The sequence below is a fragment of the Chiloscyllium plagiosum genome, unplaced genomic scaffold, assembly GCF_037043375.1.
Source record: "Chiloscyllium plagiosum isolate Xiang-an unplaced genomic scaffold, Cpla_swu_hap1 HiC_scaffold_44, whole genome shotgun sequence".
In the NCBI taxonomy this organism is placed as follows: domain Eukaryota; kingdom Metazoa; phylum Chordata; class Chondrichthyes; order Orectolobiformes; family Hemiscylliidae; genus Chiloscyllium; species Chiloscyllium plagiosum.
Window position 1 is genome coordinate 12272737 of NW_028270182.1, and position 25884 is coordinate 12298620.

Sequence of the window (25884 nt, forward strand, 5' to 3'; positions counted from 1 at the left end):
GAATGTATCAAGTGAGTCTCCCACCTCCATGCTCTCTCCTACTTGCTCCCATAGTCAGATTGGTGCTTCTTTGAACTTGTGTGGGGACACTAATGTCGAGGGTTGGGGGAGTGTAGGTGACCACAGGGGTTAGAGTAAGGCAGACATTCAGTGAATCGGACAATTTTGAATGCTCAGTTTGGTCACTTCACCTCTACCTCACCAAATGTGGCGACAGGGAGCGGATGCATGCCTCACACTGGCTGCCACCCCCCTCCCTCCCCCACCCCCGGCAGAGGGAGGCAGCAACAATCATCTGGTCATTTTCAGGAAAACAAATGTTGGATGCCTCCCGCTACCATCAGGCCGCTGGAGTCGTGATTGTCAGTGGCAGCAGAGATGGGAAGGTAAAGAGTGAATCCTGCTCTCTCTGGGTGTCACATCCCATGGGACATCCAGGCCCTCTCCCATGCACTCTGAGTGTATCAGCCTGCTCCATCACAGGAAGCTCCAACCCCAACTCCCTCCTCAGCAGAAACCCACAGTTCCTCCCTGTATTGGACATACCGAGTTTGAGAGGATGGGGCTGCACAGTGGCTTAGTGGTTAGCGTTGTTGCCTCACAGGGCCAGGGACCCGGGTTTGATTGCAGCCTCGGGTGATGTTTGCGCACACTCCCTGTGTCTGTGTGGGTTTCCTCTGGTTTCCACCCCTCGGTCCAAAGATGTGCAGGATTGGCCATGCTAAATTGCACCATAGTTTCCAGGGATGCGCAGCTTATAGATGGGTTAGCCATGAGAAAAGCAGGGTTACAAAGATTGGGTGAACTGCTCTTCAGAGAGTCGGTGTGGACTCAATGGGCCAAATGGCCTGCTTCTGTACTGTCTGGATTCTGAGGCTCCCTGGCTGTACCTGAGCGGGTGATCCACAGAGGTCAGAGTGCAAACTGGGCGATGGTAATCAGCAACCAACTGACCCATCCCCCTGCCGTGCGAACTCTGCTACAGATTTAGATGCAATCTGCTCCATGTTCACTTTAGATGGTGCTGTAAACCTTGGTGTTGAAGGCTGCTCCTACTTTGTGGGGCAAAGCAGTGTCACTGGAATCTGATATTCTGGAGGGGTTTAAAAAGTAACAGCCAGTATCCAGTAACACTGGTAGTTATGTGAGACTGCCGTAAATTAATGACCATAAATATGCTGGAACCATTGCAGGTTAAAATTAGTAAAGCTTCACTTCCTGACAGTTGGGTTTTCAACTGGCGCTGGTCGAGTCAAACTGATGTGCCGCTACCTCCGGGTGCAGATTGCAAAAGGCAACTTTCTTTCTTTCCTGAGCTGTCATGGCTGGCACTGAGCTACTGCTTCCTGATTCACGTGCGCTCAATCTCGGCTGTGGCACCCAGCATTTCCTGGACCTTCTGACACTTGTGTCGGATTTGTAGCATTGCAAGTGAAGAACAGGGTTCTGTCTTGCAACAGGAGACATGCAGAGAGCGGTTGCGGTTTGTATCGTCCTTGGGGGAGCATAGCAGGCAGTGTTGACTGGAGAGTGGACTCATCTTGGAGATTAGATTAGATTCCCTACAGTGTGGAAACAGGCCCTTCGGCCCAAACAGTCAACATCAACCCTCTGAAGAGTATCCCACCCCAGATCTATTTCTCTCTGACTAAAGTACCTAACACTATGGGCAATTTAGCATGGCAAGTCCACCCTAACCTGCACATCTTTGGACTGTGTGAGGAAACCGGAGCACCCGGAGGAAACCCACGCAGACACGGGGAGAATGTGCAAACTCCACACAGACAGTCGCCCCGAGGTGGGAATTGAACCCGGGTCCCTGGCGCCGTGAGGCAGCTGTGCTGACCACTGAGCCACCGCGCCGCCCCCAGACGTGCGAGTCATTTGGCCAAAGTGCAATCTTTTCACCTGGACAGACAACATATCCTATTTCAAAGCAGCGTCTAATGTAATTTATACCGTTTGACTGTCAGAAAGTGCCTGCAGCCCAACCGTGACTGTATTTGTGCACGTCATGAATGTTGAGACTGTTGGATTCAAAGCTGCACCCTTCAACACTAGCCCTGTGGGGCTGCAATGAAACCGAGCCCTCTGGTGGTTGGTATATTTGTGCCTCCACTTTATCAAGGTCTCCATTCAGGCAGCAGCGTTTGTCCATACCTGCACAAATCAGGCTGAAGCCTCTGATCTAAATGGTGCGGAATTCAGTAGCTGAGGAAATGAAGGAGCTCTGTCATACATTTTTATTCAGGCATTGTATCCAAATGCTTTTCTGCTGCAGTAGTGGAGTTCCGCAGCTAGGAGTCACTGCGTGCAGCAATTTGGGAGCTGCCAGCAAGACGCGTGTTTTTCATTTTCCCCTCTGCTCAGGCTGACAGCTGTTAATCACCCCCCCCAAAAAAATGAAAGCTGCTTTCAAAGACAGGATTTCCCAAGTGTACGCAACAGTAAACTCATGTAGAAAGATGCAGACAAAGCACGCGTGAGCCCTGCGAAGCAGCTCCTCCCTGAGTGAGAGATGTGCACTTCTCTGCAAATGCCCCTTTCTCCCCCCACCCCTGCCAGCCTGCGACGCAATTCTTCGAATGTGTAGTCGGGCGCCTGAATTCTCCCCTCCCTCCTGCATATTCCAGTTGGAGAATAAGGTTTTAACAGCCTGGCCTTATATAATAAACCAAAAAAAAATTGGCCATGTCAGAGAGTTGAAACAAATAAAAACAGAAATTACTGGAGAATCTCATCACTCTTCTGTCCACCAATCAGCCAACCATTAGGCCGAACCAACTTGTGCCAATCCAGATGGTTCCTGGTGTGGGTGGCACAGGTGGCTGCAGTTGGAAAGCTTTTAAGCTCCCTACAACTTGCCCTAACTTGAATTGTTCACTGTGCTGGTTGGGCTGCTTGATGTTTAGGAAGTGTTTTTTTTATTTAGAAAGCTGTAGCCTCAGCGGTGAATGAATTCCCAAATCGGGAATGCCAGGCTCTGTCCAGGGTATCAGAAACAAGAACAGGAATTTCCGGAGAAACTCGGCAGATCTGGCAGCATCACAACTGTTCAGAAGAAGCTTCAGTGGACTCTCAACTTTAGCTGTGCTTACTCTCTCCATAGATGCCAGGTTCAGTACTGGGTCTGCTGCTTTTCATCATTTGTGTAAATGGTTTGGATGTGAACATAGGAGGTATGGTTAGTAAGTTTGCAGACGACACCAAAATTGGACAGCGAAGAAGGTTACCTCAGATTACAACAGGATCTTGATCAGATGGGCCGAGGATTGGTTGGTGGAGTCTAATTTAGATAAGCATGAGGTGTTGCATCTTGATAAGGCAAATCATGGCAGGACTTACACAGTTAATGGTAGGATCTGAACAAAGGGACCTTTGTTCAAAGGTTCATAGTTCCTTGAAAGTGGAGTTGCAATTAGACAGGGTGGTGAAGGCAGCATTTGACACATTTGCCTTTGTTGGTCAGTGCATTGAGTTTCAGAGTACGGAGGTTAAGTGGTGGCTATAAACAACATTGGTTAGGCCAATTCTAGAATATCGCAATCAGTTCTGGTCTCCCTGCGATAGGAAAGATGTTAATCTTAAACGGGTTCGGAAAAGATTTACAAGGCTGTTGCTAGGATTGGAAGTTCTGAGCTATAGGGAGAGATTGATTACACATTGGGCCTGTTTTCCCTTGAGTGTAGGAGGCTGAGGGGTGACCTTGCAGAGATTTGTAAAATCATGAGGGGGATGGATAGGGTGAATAGCCAAAGTCTTTTTCCCAGGGGAGGGGAGACCAAAAGGGCACAGAATCATCGATATGTGCAGCACGGAAACAGACAATTTGGTCCAAATCGTTTATGCTGGCCATATCCGAAATTAATCTAGTCCCATTTGCCAGCCCATATACCTCTAAACACTTCATATACCCATCCAGGTGCCTTTTAAAAAATGTAATTGTACCAGCCTCGTCCACTTCCTCTGGCAACTCATTCCATACACGCACCTCAAACCTCTGAGGGTGACCCTATAGAGGTTTATAAAGTCATGAGGGGCATGGATAGGGTAAATAGATAAGGTCTTTTTCCAGGGGTGGGGTAGTCCAGAACTAGAGGGCATAGGTTTAGGATGAGAGGGTAAAGAGTTAAAAGGAACCTGAAGGACAACTTTTTCACACTGAAGGTGGTGCGTGTATGGAATGAGCTGCCAGAGGAAGTGGTGGAGGCTGGTACAATTACAGCATTTAAAAGGCATCTCGATGGGTATATGAATAGAAAGAGTTTAGAGGGATATGGGCCAAGTGCTGGCAAACTGGACTAGATCAGCTCAGGATATTTAGTCGGCATGGACGAGTTGAACTGAAGGCTCTGTTTCTGTGCTGTGTGACTCTATGACCTGTTCAGTTTCTCCAGCAATTTCTGTTTTTGTTTCAGGTTTCTAGCATTTGCTGTCCTTTGCTCTCTTTTTTGTATATATTGTTCTGCCAGGGATTCCCCCCCCCCCCCCCCCCCCCGCAACTTCTAACAGTAATTTTGCCATGACCTCCTGGCCTTTATCTGTTTCATGAAAACACTAAATGGCCTCTTGGCTACTTGCTTGGCCACGAGGGCGAGGGTCCCTGTGAGGGGGCAGCGGTTCCTCTCCATTCCCAAATACCTCCGGGTCTCGTGCCATCTGTCGGCTGTGCCCTCAAGTCTTCAGAATTTCCAGCATCGCCAACCTCACTCCCGGCAGTCAAGTGGCATCAACATTGTTGACAATTTAAAACACTACTCTGTGCGAGAGTCAAACCTGTCCCCACGGGCACTGGCAAACCTTTTGGGTGTAGCCTCCATTGGACAGTTTTCCTTTCCTTCTGAAAAGCAAAATCCAAGATTGGAGTACGCTTTCTCAATCGTGGTGAGCTGTTTCGTGGAAAACTATGCCACTTGTACATCAAGGAACATGTACTCAGGGAAGGAGGGAAGTAGAAGGCTAGCAAATATATCATTTTCAGAAAAACTCTGATGAATGTCTACACAGTTAAATTAATCAATATCGGTGTACATTTCATGCTATTTGTATATTTTAATGACATACCAAAGTCTCCTCTGCTGCTGTTGATGCTTAGAATGTGTTGTCTGTTTCATAGCAAATAAACATGCAGTAAGTACTCATTGTTGTTTCTTCATTTACTTTGCTTCTGTGCACATTGGAAGGGAACAGAAGTTCACACACTGGATTATGTTCGAACTCATTCATTGTTGATCTGCAACCTAACACAGTTTATTCACCATTGCCTGTCTTCGGTTCCACTGAAATGGCACATCCACCTCCAATACAACAAGTGATCTAGTAGCAGTAACTGCTGTGGGAGAGAGTTCCAAACGTCTCTCTTGAAAACCTCCGTGACATCGCTCCTGTAAATTCCAGAGAATTAAAACGTCGTTTGTGTAATTGTAATTTGAGTTCAAGAATCATTCTAGTGCATCTATACTGCACTCCCTCAAAGGCCAATAAATTCTTCCTAAGGTCTGCCATCTGGAACTGCACTCAAGATACTGCAGGGTTTCCTGTATATAAAATGCAATAACAATGGTAATCCTCTCATGATTTATACACTTCTGCAGTGCAATCCTCTGGATATAAAGACCAGTGCTCTATTAGCTGTTGTGATTATTTTCTGTACTTGTTCATCATGCTTTTTTCCCCTCAAAAATATACTTTTACAAATTTTGTGATAAAGTATATCACAGTGTTTCCATTTGAAAATTACAGAAAACATGACAAACTTCAAGTGTCCATACTCCAAAGAAGACTCCTATCAGTAAATGGCTTCTTTCTCTCGCTCCACCCACTCATGCCAGACATGATGAGTTTCTCCAGAATTTCTTGTTTTTAAGCCACAAAGCCTGTTCCACTCTTGTGTGCCTCAGTGAATTGTTATTGTTTCAATACGTGCGATACGCATTGCACGTCGGGCATTCAGTCTGAGGTAAAACAGCTCAAGTTGAAATTTACAGAAGGTGCAATTGCAATAAACTTTACTCCCTGTACCACGTCCCACTCTGAGGTGCTTCAAGATGACTTCAATGCTCTTAACGTTCACAATGCACAACCCTGGTCAAGCTTGAGGGGTTCTACAGACATTAAAGAACTTTAGACAGTGACCTTTCTGCGTTACTCCTCTGCGGTAACTGCCCTAACCAACAGTGGGTCTCTTAGTGGGTAGTCCTAGGCTTGGGACTGTGCCAGTCTGTAGTGCTCAGTCAAGGACATGTCATTGCTCTGTACTTGTTTGTGATGTTTTAATCATATGTCAAACTCCCAAGTACCATGGACTCTCACTGTTTTCACCGTTATGAAAGTATCCTTTATGTCTAAGCAAGCCAACCTCTTTTCTCGCATTAGCTGCCACAGTTTTGGCCAGTTCATCCTTGTACTGTTACGCTTCTACATTAAAGGGATTGGATAAATACTATTTGCATTTTGTCAGTCCCTTGGGCAATTGGAACCGAAGCACCTTTGGCTAAATAGTTTTTTTTTAAAACGGTTGGGTAGACATTCTGCATTAGCGAAGCTCCCGAGTGATAAATGTTGGCCACAATCATCTCTATAAATAGGATCTCCTAATCTTAAGCGGCGGTCAAGAGATGCAAAGCAGCCCTTCAGAAAGAGGTTGTATTAAGTCTCCTGCAAGTCAGCACTGGCTGAGGGGGCATAGTCCTATCTCACAGCCAGAAGGTTGAGTCTGAGTCTCACATGAGGAATCTGAGCCCAATATTCCAGGCTGACAATCTAAGGGAGTACTGCACTACCATCTTTATGTTGAGAGGTTGAAACTGCAGCTTTGTCTCCCCACTCCCAACCTCACAAGTAAAGGATACAGAGCAGTATATTTTGAAAATGAGCAGGAGCATTCTCCCCAGTTGCCTGGTCAACTTGTATTCCTCATCCCCAACACCTTAACTTAAACTTAAAATGTTACAGCGCAGTACAGGCCCTTCAGCCCTCAATGTTACGCCAGCCTGTGAAAATAATCTGATGCCCATCTAACCTGCATCACTCCATGATATCCATATATATGCGTCCAATGACCATTTAAAAGTCCTTAACGTCGGCAAGTCTACTCATGTTGCAGGCAGGCCATTCCACACCCTTATTACTCTGAGTAAAGCAACTACTCCTAATACCTGTCCTAAATCTATGTCCCCTTGTGTTAGTCTTCACCATCTGAGGAGAAAGGTTCTCACTGTCCACCCTATCTAATTGCAACAGTTAAGAGGCATTTGGATGGGTATATGAATAGGAAGGGTTTGGAGGGATATGGGCCGGGTGCTGGCAGGTGGGACTAGATTGGGTTGGGATATCTGGTCAGCATGGATGGGTTGGATCGAAGGGTCTGTTTCCATGCTGTACATCTCTATAACTTTGATTATCTTATACGTCTCAATTAAGTCACCTCTCAAACTCCTTCTCTCCAATGAAAACAGCCTCAGCTCCCTCAGCCTTTCCTCGTAAGGCCTTCGCTCCATCCAGGCAATCCTAGTAAATTTCCTCTGAACCCTTTCCAAAGCTTCCACATCTTTCCTATAATGCGGTGACCAGAACTGCACACAATACTCCAGGTGCAGCCTTCCCAGTGTCATGTACAGCTGAAGCGTGACCTCATGGTTCCGAAACCCAATCCCCCTACCCCATAAACGCCAACACACCATATGCCTTCTGAACAACCCTATCAACCTGGCTGGCAACTTTCAGGGATTTATGCACCTGGACACAAATCTCTGTTCATCTACACTATCAAGAATTTTACCATTAGCCGAGTTCTCTGCATTCCCTTTACTTCTTCTGAAGTGAATCACCTCACACTTTTCCCATATTAAACTCCATTTGCCACTTCTCAGCCCAGCTCTTTCCCTATGTAACCTAAAACATCCTTCGGCACTATCCACAATTCTGTCTACCATGGTGTCATCTGCAAATTTACTAACCCATCCTTCCATGCCCATATCCGGATCATTAATAAAAAATGACAAACAGTGGTGCCCCAAAACAGATCCTTGCGGCACACTACTGGTAACTGAATTCCAGGATGAATATTTCCCATCAACCACCACCCTCTGTCTTCTTTCAGCTAGCCAACTTCTGATCCAAACCGCTAAATCACCTTCAATTCTGAAACTCTGTATTTTGTGCAATAGCCTACCGTGTGGAACCTTATCAAACGCCTTACTGAAGTCCATATACACCACATCAACCACTTTACCTTCACCCACCTGTTTTATCACTTTGTCTAAAGAACTCAAAGGTTAGTGAGGCACGACCTACCCTTCACAAAACCATGTTGGTTATCCCTAATCAAATTATTCCTTTCCAGATGATTATAAATCCTGTCTCTTATAACCTTTTCCAACACCTTACCTACAATCGAAGTAAGGCTCACTGGCCTATAATTGCCAGGGTTGTCCTGACTCTCCTTAAACAAGGGAACAACACTTGCAGTCCTCCAGTCTTCTGGCATTACTCCTGTTGACAATGATGCCATCAAAAAAAATCAAAGCCAAAGGCTCTGCAATCTCCTCCTTGGCTTCCCAGAGAATCAGAGGATAGACAATAGGCAATAGACACAGGAGTAGGCCATTTGGCCCTTCGAGTCAGCACCACCATTCATTATGATCATGGCTGATCATCCACAATCAGTATCCTGTTCCTGCCTTATCCCCATAACCCTTGATTCCACTATCTTTAAGAGCTCTAGCCATCGCTTTCTTGAAAGTATCCAGAGACTTGGCCTCCACTGCCTTCTGGGGCAGAGCATTCCATATAACCACCCCTCTCTGGGTGAAGAGGTTTCTCCTCAACGCTGTTCTAAATGGCCTTCCCCTTATTTTTAAACTGTCCTCTGGTTCTGGAGTCACCCATCAGTGGAAACATGCTTCCTGCCTCCAAAGTGTCCAATCCTTTAATAATCTTATACATCTCAATCAGATCCCCTCTCATCCTTCTAAACTCAAGTGTATACAAGCCCAATTGCTCCAATCTTTCAACATATGATAGTCCCTCCATTCCGGGAATTGACCTCGTGAAACTATGCTGCGCTCCCTCATTAGCCAGAATGTCCTTCCTCAAATATGGAGACCAAAACTACACACAATACTCCAGGTGCGGTCTCACCAGGGTCTGTACAGCTGCAGTAGGACCTCTTTGCTCCTATACTCAATTCCTCTTATTATGAAGGCCAGCATGCCATTAGCTTTACTTCACTGCCTGCTGTACCTCCCTGCATGCTTGCTTTCATTGACTGATGTACAAGAGCACCTAGATCTCATTGTACTTCCCCTTTACCTAACTTGACTCCATTTAGATAGTAGGATAAAGCCCATCCAGCCCAGGCATCTTATTTATTTTCAGATCTTCCAAAATTGCTAAAACCTTCTCTTTGTCAACCTCAACCCCATATCTTGTAGCCTGTATCTCCATATTCTCAATAACATTGCCTTTTCCAATGTGAATACTGATGAAAAGTATTCATTAAGTGCTTCCCATGTCCTCAAATTCCACACACAACTTACCACTACTATCTTTGAAGTGAATGAAGTTTTTTTTCTGTTGATGGGACATGGGCATCTCTGCCTAGGCCACTGTTTATTCCTCCATCCTCAATTGTCTTTGCAAAGTACGGTGGTGAGTTGCCTTCTTGAATTGCTGCAGTCCACATGGCGTAGGTAGACCCACAGTGCAGTTAGGGAGGAATTTCCAGGATTTTGCCCCAGTGACTAAAGGAACAACAATACATTTCCAAGTTGGAGGGGAACTCGCAAGGGCTGGTGCTCTCATTGTATCTCCTGCCCTTGTCCTTCTAGATGATAAGGATTGAGAGTTTGGGTAAGTTGCTGCAGTGCACCTTACACACTGCATCAATGGCTGGGGAGTGAAAGGTGGATGTGGTGCCTATCAAGCGGGTTGTGTTGTCCTGGATGGTGATGAACTTCTTGAGTGTTGCTGGTCCTGCACTTCTCCAGGCAAGTGGGGAGTATTCCATCACACTCCTGACTTGTGCCTTGTAGATGATGGGCAGGCTTGGGGAGACCGGAGGGGACTTATTCAGTTATAACCACTGATTTGGTTCTGCTGTTCACAATGTCAAATAGCACGTCCTGGCTGATACTATCTAGTCCTATTAGGATCCTCAAAAGCTGATCAGTTTTTGTCACTTATCAGCCCAAGCCTGAATGTAGTCCAGATTTTGCTGTGTTTGAACATAAACTGCTTCCATTTCTGAAGTGTCATGAATGGTGTTGAATATTGTGCAACCAGAAGCGAACATGCCCACCTCTGACTTTATGCTGGAGGGACAGTCATTGATGAAGCTTCTGAAGATTGCTGGGCCTGGGACACTTTCCTAAGGACCTTGGGCTCTTGTGGTGCAGTGGTAGTATCCCTACGTCTGAGTCAGGGGGTCCAGATTCAAGTCCCACCTACTCCAGAGGTGTCTAGTAGCATCGTTGAACAAATTGGGTAGAATGTATCTACCTCCAAGGAACTCCCGTGGTAAGAGTTCTACAGCTTCTAGAATCTGAGGTTTAAAAATCACCTACTGCCAATGATAATCTCACCATCTAATCTATCATTTTGAGTGTTAATTTAAAATTCTCTTGCTCATTGGTTCTGGGTCCATCCAGGAAAGGCATGAGAAAACATGCAGTTAACTTTCACGTGTTTATGTTAAATGTCGGACTTGCCCAAAAATACTTGATTCATGAAACTTGTAAATGTACATTCAAAGCATTTTACAGGAAATGCAATACAATTCAACTTCTCTCCATTCAGTATCTTGGGTGCATTGAAGAGAATTTGCAGTATTCAGTGCAGACTGATGCTCAGACCAGTGGTACTTAGAGTCATAGAGATGTACAGCATAGAAACAAACCCTTCAGTCCAACTCATCCCTGCCGATCAGATATCCTAAATTAATCTATTTCCATTTACCAGCATTTGGTTCATATCCCTCTGAACCCTTCATTTTCGTGTACCCATCCAAATGCCTTTTAAGTGTTGTAATTGTACCTTTTACCACTGGGACTCCTTTTCAAGGCCAGAGAATTGATCCGACCCCTCAGTGAGAACTTTCACACTCGGTCAAAGTTCACAATGGCCGTTGTTACCTCAGACCCTGAAATATCGGGTCACGACCTCACTGGGGGTCCTGAAGCCAACTTTGGGAAGCCCTGGCTCAAACTGTGGAGGTTGCTGGCGAGCGCCAATGACTTTGTCAACAGCGTAGTCACTTGGGTAATGTGTAAGGCACTGGATCAAACTGGGAGAGGGGGCGTCCTGCCGTAAAAGGGGTCCGGGTTCGAGATTTTTGGTTGCAAACTCTTGAGGCTGCAATGCGCTATGGGCAGCTCCGAATGAGTGCTCAGCTCCGAGACCACTTTAACTACTTTTTCCCAAACTGTGAGTGGGAACTAAATGACTCAACCTTAGGGCCTGGATCCTGCAGCACCAACAATAGTAATCCTCGCATGTTTTTGAAAAGTGATCACTCCTCTCACAAGGCTTTGTGTTTCTCTCGCTGTGTTCTTCGAGATGTACTCCCCCAGCTACCTACTCTTTCAGTTCTGTCCCACCCTCTCCCCCGTCCTGACAATTCTCATTGACGGATCATGCTTGAAATCAAGTCCTGGGAAAGACTTCGGAGCCCCTGGATTGGATCGAGAAGACGTATGATTGGTTTAAATGTATCCAGAGACACTATGCAAATCACACCTATTGTTTGGGGCTAGTAGGTTTGAAGGGATGGTTGAAACTTTATTGCTGGAACAGCACAGCAGGTCAGGCAGCATTCAGGGAACAGGAGATTCGACGTTTCGGGCACAGGCCCTTCTTCAGGTTCCTGAAGAAGGGCCTGTGTCCGAAACGTCGAATCTCCTGTTCCCTGGATGCTGCCTGACCTGCTGTGCTGTTCCAGCAATAAAGTTTCAACTTTGATCTCCAGCATCTGCAGACCTCACTTTCTCCTTGAAGGGATGGTATAAGTCTTATCAACATTAACTCTTTGGTGTCACTGTGGACAAATATATTAACTCACTGAGTTGGGTAGTAATGAGTTTAAATGGTAAATGGAGATGCAAAGTTTTACTGCAGGTTGAAGTCATACCCAGCACGTAGGAATGTGGTTGTGGTTGTTGGAGGTCAGTCATCTCCGCTCCAGGACATCTCTGCAGGAGTTCTTCAGGTAGAAATTTTCCTTACTATCCTATTCAGAGACGTTAAACACCCCTAGAATAAGTGGCACTTGAACCCAGGCCTCCTGGCTCAGAGATAGGGATAATACCAGTGTGTCACAAGTACTTGACTGCCTCAGGATAGTATTTCCTAATCAACCATTCCAGAGATTTTATTGCGCACCTCTGGAGCATGTGGGATTTGAACCCAGGCCGCTTGGCTCACTACCACTGTGCCTCAAGAACTGGAGTTCATCAGGATCATGTCCTAGGCTCAACTACATTCAGTTGAATAGAATAGAATCCTACAGTGTGGCCCAACAAGTCCACACTGACCCTACAAAGAGTATTCCACCCAAACCCATTCCCTATTAGTCTACATTTACCTCTGACTAATACAGCTAACCTTGGATACTATGGACTATTTAGCATGGCCAATTCACCTAACCTGCACAACTTTGGACTATGGGAGGGAACCGGAGCACCGAAATGGGGAGATCTTCGCACGGACAGTTGCTGAGGCTAGAATCGAACCCAGGTCCCTGGTGCTGTGAGGCAGCAGTGCTAACTACTGAGCTACCTTGCTGCCCAGTTGCTTCATCAATGACCTACCATCCATCATGAGGTCAGAAGTAGGAATGTTCTCTGTTAGCTGGGCAATGTTCAGTCCCATTCACAACCCCTCAGATACAGAAGCAGTCCATGTCCCTATGCAGCAAGACCTGGATTTTTGATTTTGATTTTATTGTCAAGTGTGTTCAGTACAAAAGTACAGGAGTACAGTGAAAAGTGAACAATGCCGCCACACAAGGTGCCATCTTAGGTACAAGTAGGGAGGTATAGAATCTTCAGAACAAGTTTGAAAGAAAGAACAAAGTTAAAAGTTAACCATTGCAGCAATCCTAGTGCAGTGACACCTTGTTAGTTTTAAGTAGAAAATAAACAAGTAAAGCTGAAAGTTTAAACAATTCTTAAGTTCTTAGCCACAGTGAAACTGCACAGACAGGACCCACCTAAAGACCGGAAGTCCACTCTGAGGCCACGCTGGGCCAAGAGACTGCCATACCTCACAGGCGGGTTGCCCCACCAGGTCTGTGCTTGACTACATTCCCGACTCAGGCGACTGACTGTGTGGAGTTTGCACGTTCTCCCCGTGTCTGCGTGGGTTTCCTCCGGGGGCTCCGGTTTCCTCCCACAGTCCAAAGATGTGCAGGTCAGGTGAATTGGCCATGCTAAATTGCCCGTAGTGTGTTAGGTAAAGGGGGAAATGTAGGGGTATGGGTGGGTTACGCTTCGGTGGGTCGGTGTGGACTTGTTGGGCCGAAGGGCCTGTTTCCACACTGTAAGTAATCTAATCTAATCTAAGTAATCTAATCTAATCTACATTCAAGCATGGGTTAGTTAGTGACGCGTAATATTTGCACCAGGCAATGACTATCTCAAACAAGAGAGAATCTAACCATTTCCCTATTGATGTTTATTGGCATTACTATCACTGAACCCCACTCCCGCCACCAACTAGCAACATCCTGGCATTTGCAAAGATGCTAGATCAGGCCAGCGTTCTGCACCTGCATAAGCAAGTCAAAAGCATGGAATTATGTGACAAGTAGTTCACCTCCTGACACCCCACTATTCACAAGGCACAAGCCAGGAATATGATGGAACGTTTGACGCTTGCCAGGAAGCCTGAAGCTCCAACAACGCTCAAGAAGCTCAACAGCATCCAGGACAAAACAGTCCCAACTCACTTGCAACCCATCCACATCTTAAACACCCACTCCCTCCACCACCGACATTCAGTGTGCATCGCCTACAAGAAGCACTACAATGACTCATCAAGGCTCCTCCGACCTTGGTGCTTTCCAACCCTCAATGTTTACTGCCTTGAAGGACAAGGGCTGCAGACATATCGAAACACCACCACTTGCAAGTTCCCCTCTCAGCCACACACTATCCTGACATCCCTTCAATGTCGCTGGGTCAAAGTCCCACAATTCCCTCCTCCCTAACTGCCCCATAACTGCAGTGCTTTAAGAAGGTAGCTCCCCAGCCCCTTCTCAAGATAAATGGGGATGTGGATGTAGATGTAGGTTTGCTCACTGAGCTGGATATTTCATTTCCAGACGTTCCGTCACCCTACTAGGTAACATTTTCAGTGGGCCTCCGAGCGAAGCACTGCTGGTAATCCCTGCTTTCTGTTTATATGTTTGGGTTTCTTTGGGTTGGGGATGTAATTAGGGGTGGGCAAAAATGCTGCTCCAACCAGCGATACCCACATCCCATGAAAGAATTTAAAATACTCTAAAAAAAAGACACAGACCATAAAAAAGTGAAACACAACTTCAAGTTCACTTCTAGGTTGATGCAGTTGTGTGAGACTTGTCTTAAACTTTGGTTGGACCAAATATTTTGAACAGGTCGGGTCTCCATTTTATAAGAAGAATTCAGCAGCAATGAAGGAGTTACTAAAGCAGACTCACAAGGATTATAGTTAAACTGAGATCACAAGAAGCTGAACAGGGTCTTTCTTGAGTTATTTGCCTGAAGGCAGATTCAACCTACAGCTCACGTCCAGGTTCAGCAAGAACAGAATCCCTAAAGTGCAGATACAGGCCATTCAGCCCATTGAGTCTATATTGACACTCCAAAGAGCACCCCCAACCACACCTTATCCCCATATTTCCCATGGCAAATCCACCTAACCTGCACATCCCTGGACATTGTGGAATAATTTAGCACGGCTAACCCACCTAACATGCACATCTTTGGACTGTGGGAGAAAATCAGAACATCCACAGACTCAGGGAGAATATGCATACTCCACATGGACCATTATCTGATGCTGGAATTGAACCAAAGTGCCTGGTGCTGTGAGGCAGCAGTGCCAACCACTGAGCCACTGTGCTGCCCCATATGGAAATTGGGACTGTCCTTAGAATTAGAATTGGCTTTATTGTCCATAAGACTTCGGAGTGGAAGCAAGGCCATTCGGTCCATCGAGTCCACTCCACCATTTACAGTAATCATGGCTGATGGACATTTCAATTCCACTTACTCGCCCTCTCACCGTAGCCCTTAATTCCTTGCAAGATCATGAATTTATCGATCTCTGCCTTGAAGATACCTAATTTCCCAGCCTCCACTGCACTCCGTGGCAATGAATTCCACAGGCCTACTGCTGTCTGGCTGAAGGAATGTCTCCTCATCTCCGTTCTAAATTGACCCCCTCTAATTTTAAGGCTATGCTCACGGATCCTACTCTCCCTGCCCAACAGAAACAACTTCCCAGCGTCCACCCTTTCTAAGCCATGCGATATCTTGTAAGTTTCTAATAGATCTTCCCTTAACCTTCTAAACTCTAATGAATACAATCCCAGGATCCTCAGCCAACATCATATGTTAGGTCTACCATTCCAGGGATCCATCTGTGCGAATCTCCGCTGACATGCAAAGAGACCCACAGCCTGTGGTTTACAAGACCAGTGCTCTAACTACTGAGCTATGGGACCTGTTTGACCACATTGCATTCAAATGAGTGCACCAAAATGTTTGCAATATTGCTGCTTTTGGCGCCATCTTAGGTACAGGATACCTAGTTACAGAGACTTAAATATTCGTTACAGAATTGAAAGAATAATAAATGAAGTCCAGCATGGGAATACAAAGTTTTTAAAAATTACTCGAATTACCTCGAAAAGTCCAGCATAAGAATAAAAGGTTTTTAAAAAATGTACTCAAATTACACATTTTCACCAAGTTCGTGCAAGCATCGAGCCTCCAGATCACACCGGGCTAAGTATCCAGGCCATGACAGGTTTCCAAAACTCAAGGCCTCACTTCCAGTCTATAAAGGCCTTATGTTCCCTCCACAACTCCCAGGCCTGGGACTCTCCTCCTCTCCACTGCCTCCGATCCAGGACTCACGTTCCCCCCCCCCCCCCCCCCCCCAACAGCAGCCTGGTCTCAGAATCGCCACTGGGACATGCCAGCGATGGTTGCCTGTCTGGGAGTCACCGCCTCCATTTCCTCCGGGTCATTTTAAGAAGTTAAACATTTGGGGAAAAGAAAACTGCAGAAAAAGAGAAGGGGACAAAAAATTAAAAGAACTGATAGAGCAGAGCATCTCCAGCTGGAGCTCCCTACTCTGCCGCCTCCACATTGTTTTAGTTCAAAGCAAGTGAGGGATAAAAATAAGGAGGTCTCACTACAAACATACAATGCTAAAAATCACACAACACCAGGTTATAGTCCAACATGTTTATTATATACAAGACAGTAGTTAGGCCACAGCTGGAATTCTGTGAACAGTTTTAGTCCTATTATCTAAGGAATGACATCCTGGCTTTGAAGTCTAGATTAGAGTGGTGCTAGAAAAGCACAGCAGGTCAGCCAGCATACGAGGAGCAGGAAAATCGACGTTTCGGGCAAAAGTCCTTCATCAGGAATGGAGATTGCTCCATCAGGAATTGCTCCATTCCTGATGAAGGGCTTTTGCCCGAAACTTCGATTTTCCTGCTCCTCGGATGCTGCCTGACCTGCTGTGCTTTTCCAGCATCACTCTTATCTAGACTCTGCCTTCCAGCATCTGCAGTCCTCACTTTTGCCTCTCCTGGCATTGGAGGCAGTCCAGAGAAGGGTCACTAGACTGATCCTGGAAATGGAGGGACTGCCTTATCAGGAGAAATTGAGGCTGTACTCATTGGAGTTTAGATGAATGAGAGGCGACCTTATTAAAACATGTAATTTTCTTAGGGAATATGACAGGGTAGATGTGGAGACCTTTGGAAGAGTCTACGACCAGGGGGCATCACCTCTGAACAAGGGACTGTCCAGGAGGAGAAAGTGAGGTCCAGCAAAGGGACTGTCCAGTTAAGGATTTCTATCTCTCAGAAAGCAGTGAATTTGTGGAATTCTTCAATGCAGAGGGCAGTAGAGGTCTTTAGTTGGCTTGTGGGTGATCAGATCTCATCCAATGGAGGAGTGGTCAATGGGCTGAATGGCCTCAGACTAGGGGCTGGTCTTATAGGGGAGGCGGAGTTGAGAGAAGGGCGTGAATGACATTGAAGGGGCGGGGCCAACGCTCATGGGCGGGATTAGTCACTGCGGTGGGCGGGCAAAGGACGAAGTGGTTGGGACGCGCTGCCTGGGGGCGGCGTCAGGATGGAAGGGGCGGGGTCAGCGCGGGGCATAAGCTGCGAGGGGGCGAGACTGACGTGAAAGAGGGGGCGGGGCCAGAATCGAGGAGGGCGGGGCATAAACAGTGCGGGGCGCGCGGCTGACGTGGAGGGGGCGGGGCGTAAGCGGCGAGGGTGCAAGACAGACGTGTGAGTGGGCGGGGCTAGCGCCGGGGAGGGCGGGGCAAAAGCGGAGAGGGTGCGAGACTGACGTGGAGGGGGACTGGGTCTGGGCGCTGAGCGGACGCAGGTGACGGGAGGGGCGGAGCAGTCTGCCGAAGAGGGCGGAGCCTGAGCGGGGTGGGCGGAGCTGGAGGACGACGGCGGGACCGGAGCGGGCGGACGGACGGACGGACGGAGTGAGGCGGCTGTGTCGGTGTGAGGGGGAAGGTTCGAGTGACCAACGGTCCAAAGCCGGCAGGCTACAGCATCGCCGGAGGAGGAGGGAGAGCGCGATCGCGGCCACCCGGGAAGCGGAGAGTGTAGGCCTGAGGCCCTCCGAGGGAAAGCCGCAGTGAGAGGAGCCGCCGTCGACGAGTGTGGGGCCGCTCAATGCCATGTGATGTGGAGCTTCATCCGGGTGAGAGCGGGGGTGGGGGTGGGGGGAACAGGCCTGAGGCGCAGGGGGAGACCCCTCACACACACACACACCCCCCACCCTCACACCCACACCCCTCACACCCACACCCCCCACCCTCACACCCACACCCCCCACCCTCACACCCTCACACCCCCACCCTCACCCCCCACCCTCACACCCACACCCCCCACCCTCACGCCCCTCATCCTCACCCCCTGTCCCCCCGCCCTCGCCCCCGCCCTCGCCCCCACCCTCGCCCCCACCCTCGCCCCCACCCTCGCCCCCACCCTCGCCCTCACCCTCACCACATGCCCCTGCCCCCACCCCCACCCTCGCCCTCACCACATGCCCCTGCCCCCGCCCCCACCCTCGCCCTCACCACATGCCCCCACCCCCCCGCCCCCACCCTCGCCCTCACCACATGCCCCCACCCCCCCGCCCCCACCCTCGCCCTCACCACATGCCCCCACCCCCCCGCCCCCACCCTCGCCCTCACCACATGCCCCCACCCCCCCGCCCCCACCCTCGCCCCCACCCCCCCGCCCCCACCCTCGCCCTCACCCTCACCACATGCCCCCACCCCCCCGCCCCCACCCTCGCCCTCACCACATGCCCCCACCCTCACCCTCACCCTCACCACACGCCCCCACCCTCACCCTCACCACATGCCCCCACCCTCACCCTCACCCTCACCACACGCCCCCACCCTCACCCTCACCACACACCCCCAGGGAATCCTGACCCTGCCTTCTTCACCCCCACCCCCATCCTCACCCATGTCCCCACCCCTGCTCTCACACCTCCTACCCTCACCCCTCCCACCCCAATCTCACCCTCTCCCCTACCCCACTTTTGCCCTCACCCTCCCCACACACCCTCAGAATATTCTATTTCCATCATCCCACCTCATCCTGAGTATTTCCCTCCCCACCTCTAGACCTGCCATCGCCTCTGAGCCCCAGTCGTGCCAATCTCTGAGCCCAGTCCTACCAATCACTGAGCTGCTGTCCTGCTAATCCTGCAGCCATGCAATCCCTTTTTCACAAATGCCAGTCTCTCCCTGCCTGCCCCACTCCCCCAGCCAACCACCTCCCTGGTCCTGTCAATTCCTCCATCTCCACCCTCAGTCCTTTCCATTTCACCCACCTCAATCCTGCCAATCACTCACACCCGTACCCTCACCCCAAACCCTGACAGAAATCACCCTGCCCCCACTCCAAGACATCCCAATTCGTCCTTCCATCATCCCACTCTGGCCAGCAGCTGCCCATCCCCTTCCCCACTCCCTGTTCACCCACCCCATGCCATCCACAGGACTTGCTGATTCACTCTTTGCTCTCCTCCCAAATGCCAGTCCTATGATTTCTCTTCCCCCACCCCAACTCCAATTCCTGCCATTTCTCTCTTACCGCCACCCCCAAACCAGCCTATTCCCCCTACCTCCCGGACCTGCCAGTTCCTCCCATCCAGCACCCAGCCTTGACAATTTCCGTCATCACATCCTGTGGTTCTCTTTCTGCACATCGCCCATAGCTTCTATATGTCCTGCCAACTCCTCCTCAGGCCCTCCCAACTTCATGACTTGATCCCACACTCCATGCGGTTGCCTCCGAATGCATTCTCCCTGGTGTTGGGGTCATGGAATGTGAAGCTAGTCCCTGTCATTCCTCCTGTCTGCTTGTGTGTGATGATCTCTGTTTTTGTGAGGGATTTACTTTCCCTCGGTGATCTGTTGCCACACAGATCAAGCTCCCAAGTGAGTTGATCCTGGGCTTCCTTTGCACAATCCTTCTAGCTGCACTGGGTGATGTGGAAGGGAAAGAATAGGAGATTGTGGCATCTTAGTGTAGCTACTGTAGCCAATAACCAGAGAGAGTTGAGGTCAGAACCTGCAACTCATTCAGGAAAAACTCTGCCGGATTTACTCCCACACTCCCGAAGGAAATGAGCTATACTTTTTTTGAACGGGCATGAGTCACCCGAGGCAAGGTTCAAGTTTCCTCCTGATTTTTTATTTGTTGGTTGATGTCGAGAGTCGCTTCCCCAAAGTCATGGAAAGAAACCATTTGGCTGGTGCAAGCTGTCTGCCGCAAAGCATTTTGCATCTCTCTAGCGCCTCCCAAAACACACTGTACCCAACTGAATGTCACTTGTGGTGTGGAAGGTGTGTCTGCCAGTTTGCAGGATCTTCGCAAATAGCATTGTGACAATGAACAGATGACATTTCATTGCGAATGCAGGCGGGATGGATTATGTTAGCTAGGGAGGCCAGAAGGTCTTAAAAACGCCTCTGCTTTTCCTCAAAGTAATACCCTGGTTTAACACACCCTCCCTTGCCCCTTCCCCTCAAACAATTTTATTTTCAAAATGTTTCCTTAGTTTTTAAAACTCAGTCTGGAGTTTCTATCCTGGCAATGTTTGTGGTCAGGCATTCAGAATCCTTCTGTCTTAAAAGATTGCCCTGAATTCTGTTTGTGTTCTCAATAGTTTTCAGTCAATTACTTACTGTCGCCATCTGGCGAGCTGTGGAATAGTTTTGAGGTGACGAATTAATTGCCTCACGGTTGGTTAGTTGATCTGCCCTTCCATGTGCTAATTGTTCTGCTTGTCGATCTGTCACAATCCTGAGCTGACTCAGCGGTCATCCTCTGACTCAGGAAGCAGAGAACATAATCCAGGCTGATACACCCAGTGCCAGCCCTGGGGTGAGGTGCTGCAGTGTCTGAGGTACTACCTTTTGCCAGCCTGTTCAGTCAGATGGCACAGACGATACTGCAAAGAAGAGTGAGTCCTCTGCCGCCATCATCACCACCACCACCGTCCATGTCTTGGCACCAATGCTTATGCCTCAGCCAGACATCACGAAAACACATCACTGGTTTATATTTTTTTTGTGGAACTTTACTGTGAATGAATTAGTGGAGTCATAGAGATGTACAGCATGGAAATAGACCCTTCATCCAGCCCATCGATGCTGATCAGATATCCTAAATTAATCTAGTCCCATTTGCCAGCATTTGGCCCATATCCCTCTCAAACCTTCCTATTCATGTACGCATCCAGATGCCTTCGAAATGTAATTCTATCAGCCTCCACCACTTCCTGTGGCAGAACCTCATTCCATGCACGCACCACCCTCTGTGTGAAAAAGTTGCCCCTCAAGTTTCTTTTAAATCTTTCCTTTCTTCCCCTAAACCTACACCCTCTAGTTTTGGACTCACCTACCCTGGGAAAAAGACCTTGTCTATTCACCCTATCCATGCCTGTTATTATTTTATAAATATCTGAAAGATCACCCCTCAACTTCTGATGCTCCAGGGAAAACAGCCCCAGCCTCTCCAGCCAGTCCCTTTCGCTCAAACCCTCCAGCATCCTTGTAAATCTTGGCTGTGCTTCTGACATTCTGAGGGGGTGGGAGTGTGTGGTGAGCAGCCAGTACTGGAGGGGGTCTGCACAGAAAGGGAGAGAGGGTGCCCCCGATGGCAGTGGACAGTTTGATTTCAGCTGTGATGCTGCTGGTGTAGAACAGCTTGCCACCAGTCACCATTCATGCTTGTGTTTTGAAATGAAATGGAACTGATTCCAAATTCCCATGGAGTGGGACTGGGGAAAAGGAATTAGCCCACTCCCACTCTCCTAAGCCTCCTTTCTTGAAGTGTCCTCCTTGGCTCCTTTCCCTTTCCTACTGTCTGGGTCTTTTTGTGCAACCATTGACTGGTGTGGTACCGTGCTTGGTTTTCATTCTTTTTGCTGTAGCAGAGCTCCAACTGTTATCTTCTCGTTGAGCTGGTTATAGGCCAGGCAATTGTTTCAGGCGTAACTGGCTCTATCGCTGTAATGCAGACGGAAAGCGTTTTCTAAAAAGAAAATAGACCTCCACCAATACGCTTGCTCGTGCAAAAGTCAAGGTGCACTTTTTTTTTGGAGAATTGATAAAATGGCATCATGTTCCCAAGGAAGTTGTTGCAGGGAGAGGCACTTTCTTTTCCCTGAAGGCCTTATTGTCGTGCAGGGCTGGCCCCTGTGTGCATTGTTTGTGGACCTCCTGTAATTGTGCTGTGCCACAAGACTGTGTGGTGGCTACTCACGGCTCCTTTTCAGCTTCAGAGACCGAGAGAGTGCAAGCTGGGGAGAGCCAGGAGTCGGGAGCTATCATCCTCCTGGAGTGTCTTTTGGGAACTGCCTCGGGGATTAATATCCCAAACTAAGCAGGTGCGTTGCAGTGCTTCTGTCTGGTGCTGGATGGCCCATGCTGGGTTTGCTTACCGTCTTTTATCTGCCCCCGATCCTCCTTTCTTGTCTGTGTGGCCGGTGTTCTGCCTTCCTTTGCCAGTACTGACTTGTGGCGTTGATTCCTGACCTCCCCTAATGCAGAATGGTACAACGATTACCATGCAGGAGGAGACCATTCGACTTATTGTGTGCATGTGGAGCTGGGCAAGAGCCCCACGGGTGATCCCATTCCCTCTTGCCTTTTCCCTGCAGCCCTGCAAAAGGTTCCCTTTCAGCATTATCACCTGTTTTGAAAGTCACGACCCCCGGACGTGCTTCCACCTCACACCTTGTCCATCCTACTACCCCCATTGTGCACAGACTCGCACGGGCAGGCACGGTTTAGCCCCTGGTAAAAGCGGATAGATTTCATTCCTCTGACACTCATTGCGACTTCTAAAGGTCTTAAAGCACCTTGCAGCTGCTGGAGTGCTTTTTCTTTTGATTTGGTGGTGAAGTATCTTAGAATCTCTACAGATCATTTGGCCCAACAATTCGACACAGACTCTCGGAAGAGTAACCCACCCAGACCCATTCCCCTACCCTATTACCCCTGACTAATGCACCTAACCTACACATCCCAGACCACTGTGAGCACTGTAGCATGGCCAATCCACCCTAACCTGCACATCTTTTGGACTGTGGGAGGAAACCAGAGCACCCGGAGGAAACCCACGCAGACACTAGGGAGAATGTGCAAACTCCACACAGACAGTCCCCTGAGGCTGGAATTGAACCCACGTCCCTGGCGCTGTGAGGCAGCAGTGCTGACCACTGAGCCACCATGCCACCAGTAGTCGCTGCTGGGAAGAGTGGCAGCCTAACTGTGATGCACAACAAGTTCTTTAGCAGCTCTGTCACCATGACCGGGCCGTCGGTTTCTGAGAGGTTGGTTTAGGGGACACCGGAATGAATTCCCCTCACCCCACCACTCTTGTTTGTAAAACCAATCGTGGGATCTTTAGTACTCACTGGTGATTTAAAGTTTGACATGAAATTTGGCACCAGACGCTCTTACTGGATTACGTGCTTGAGTCTCTAGTGCCAGTCTCCTGGCTTAGGATGGGACCCTGGGCTAGGGCACAGTGATGTAGCTCAGCAGTATGTCCCTTGATCTCACTGGAGTGACTGGATGTAAATTTGACTTGTTTGGTTTAAATAAAAAGGTTGTCGTCACCTGGAACAAAATTGCAAATGCAACCTGTTTGTCGGAAAACTGTGTTCCAGATCCTGGAGCTCTGAGGTGCCAGTTCGCTGCTGCCTCTCTATCGATACGAAGGGTTCAGAGCAGAGTTGTGTAAAGTTGCGTGTCAGATTGACCTGCTCCTGAGTCCTGAGTATGTAACTCAGGCCGACGCTCCCGCTGGCGTTGCTGATTGCACTGTCACTGACACAATAAGCCAGGATGTTGCCTGGGAGGATGTAAGCAAGCCCACAGTCACTATTTTGAAGCAGGGCAGCTTATGGAGGAAAGCAGACTGGTCGTTAGCATGTTGCCCTTCGTGGGAGCTTGTGTGCAATACCTGCATCACATCGGAAGCCACACACCAAAATGTAGTGAGTTGATTGACTTTGGGACACCTGTGGTTGAGATAAGTGCTAGGAAAATGAAGATTGTATCGTCTGTTGGTCTCATTCTCTCTGTCTTCCTGTTTTCCCCCCCCCCCCCCTTTTTCCCCATTCTTCTTTATTTCTTCACCTTTACTTGTCTGTTCTTACACCCCAACTTGTTTAGAATGCGGAATGTCTGCCAGCAGTCTCCATGTGAGGGTTTAGCTTGCGAAACCCTAAGTGGTTTATAGGGAGCAGCAGCTAACATTTTCTTACTGGAAATATCACTTCTTTGTCTGTCTATGGGTTGTAGGTGTTGTAAATGTCCCATTACGAAAGTGATGAGCTGCTGCCTCTGAACTGTTGCAATCCCGTGTAGCGTAGAGTCAAAGTGCTGTTAGGGAGTTCCTGGACTTTGCCTCAGTGACACTGAAGGAACAGCAATAGTGAATGGGAAACACGCAGATGGTGATGATCTCTAATGCCCTTGTCCTTCTACATGATGGTGGTCAAGGGATTTGAAGGTGCTGTTAGCAAAGTCTTAATGAATTGGTGCAGTGCATGTTGTATGCACTGCAAGCACTTCCTCTGGATGGTAAATGGAGTTTTAAGCTGATGAACGAGATGCTGATTCAGCGGGCTGCTTCACCCTGGATGGCGTTGAGGTTGTTTTTGAGTTTTGTTGGAGCTGTATCCATCCATGCAAGTGGCTGTTTCGGTTACACTCCTGACTTGTGCCTTGTCGATGGTGGAGAGGTTTTGCAGGGTCAGGAGATGAACTACTGCTGGAGAATCTCCAGCTTCTGACCTGCCTTTGTAGCACAGTATCTATATGGCAAGTCCAGTCCAGTTTTGGGTCAATGATAACCCCAGGATGTTGACAGTGAGAGATTTGGTGATGGTAATGCCAATGAACATCAAAAAGAGTTGGCTAGATTCTTTGTTGAAAAGGGCACTTATCATAGAATCCTTACAGTGTAGAAGCAGGCCATTCTGCCCATCAAGCCCACACTGACCCTTTGAAAGGCATCCCACCCAGACCCACTCCCCCTACCCTATCTTTTTAATCCTGCATTGCCTATGGCTAACCCACCTAGCCTGCACATCCCTAAACAGTGTGAGGCAATTTCTCATGGCCAATTCACCCTGACCTGCCCATCTTTGGACTGTGGGAGGGAACCGGAGCACTCGGGGAAACCCACGCAGACACTGGGAGAATGTGCAAACTCCACACAGACAGTAGCCTGAGGCTGGAATTGAACTCTAATCCCTAGTGCTGTGAGGCCACATTAGCCACTGTGCCACCCCAGTATAGAATGAATATTACTTATCTGTTGTCACCCCAGACCTGAATATTGTCCAGGTATTGCTGCATGCAGTTCTGGTCTGCTTCAGCATCTGAGGAGCTGTACATAGCGCTGAACGTTGTCCAATCATCAACAAACTGTGTTTCTGACCTTGCGATTCAGGGTAGGTCATAGAGTACCGTGAGTGTACAGGCAACAGCCTGTATCCTTGGCCCCTGTAGCTGCAGTTGCTGCATCTGTAACTGTCTGCGTCTGCACCTGTAACTGCAATTGCTGCAGGCATTTCTTGCTTTCTGGTGACCTGTCCCCACGTTCAGGCCGTAACTGTATTTATAGATACCATCAACCCCTGCTGCAGGAGGTGCCTGGGGTCCTGCAATAAAATGAGAATGAAAACTGGGAAAATGAGAGAAAGGGAAGTGGGAAGTTTGCAGAAAACGAGAGCTTGCCTTCAATTAGAGCGAGCCCGTGAGACGTTGAATCATTAATCACAAGTTATTGGACGGATTCCAGTGCTGTACTCCCTGCCACAGTGACGGCTGTGTTTACGTAATGAGTGACTCTGCTCCAGACTGCCTCTGGTCTTGGGATCTTGCTCACTGGGAAGAGTGGGGAGCTGAAGCATTCTTCGCTGCTGAGGCTCTGCGTGAATGCTATTAAAAAGGCAGAGCTCTCCCACCTTGAGGGTGAATTAGGGGCAGGAACCCTGTGAAGAAATTTAGGAGAACACCCAAACCAGAGAGTGGGAGCAACATGCACTTGCACATCTAAATCTATTCCTGTCTTGAAGTCTGTGCATCGTT

The 25884-nt window shown here is 48.5% G+C and overlaps 1 protein-coding gene across 2 annotated transcripts in view; it reads left to right on the plus strand.

Annotated features, from left to right (window-relative positions):
• The first annotated feature begins 17719 nt into the window (after positions 1-17719).
• Positions 17720-25884, plus strand: part of LOC122544399 (polyamine-transporting ATPase 13A3-like) — a 67486-nt gene continuing 59321 nt past the window's right edge. The window contains exon 1 of one of the 2 annotated variants that reach the window (XM_087982907.1): positions 17720-17951. The gene's annotated coding sequence lies outside the window, so the exon portion shown is untranslated. Of the gene's footprint in view, positions 17952-22119; positions 22164-25884 lie in introns of those variants that run through there. The other variant, XM_087982908.1, reaches the window with a different exon arrangement.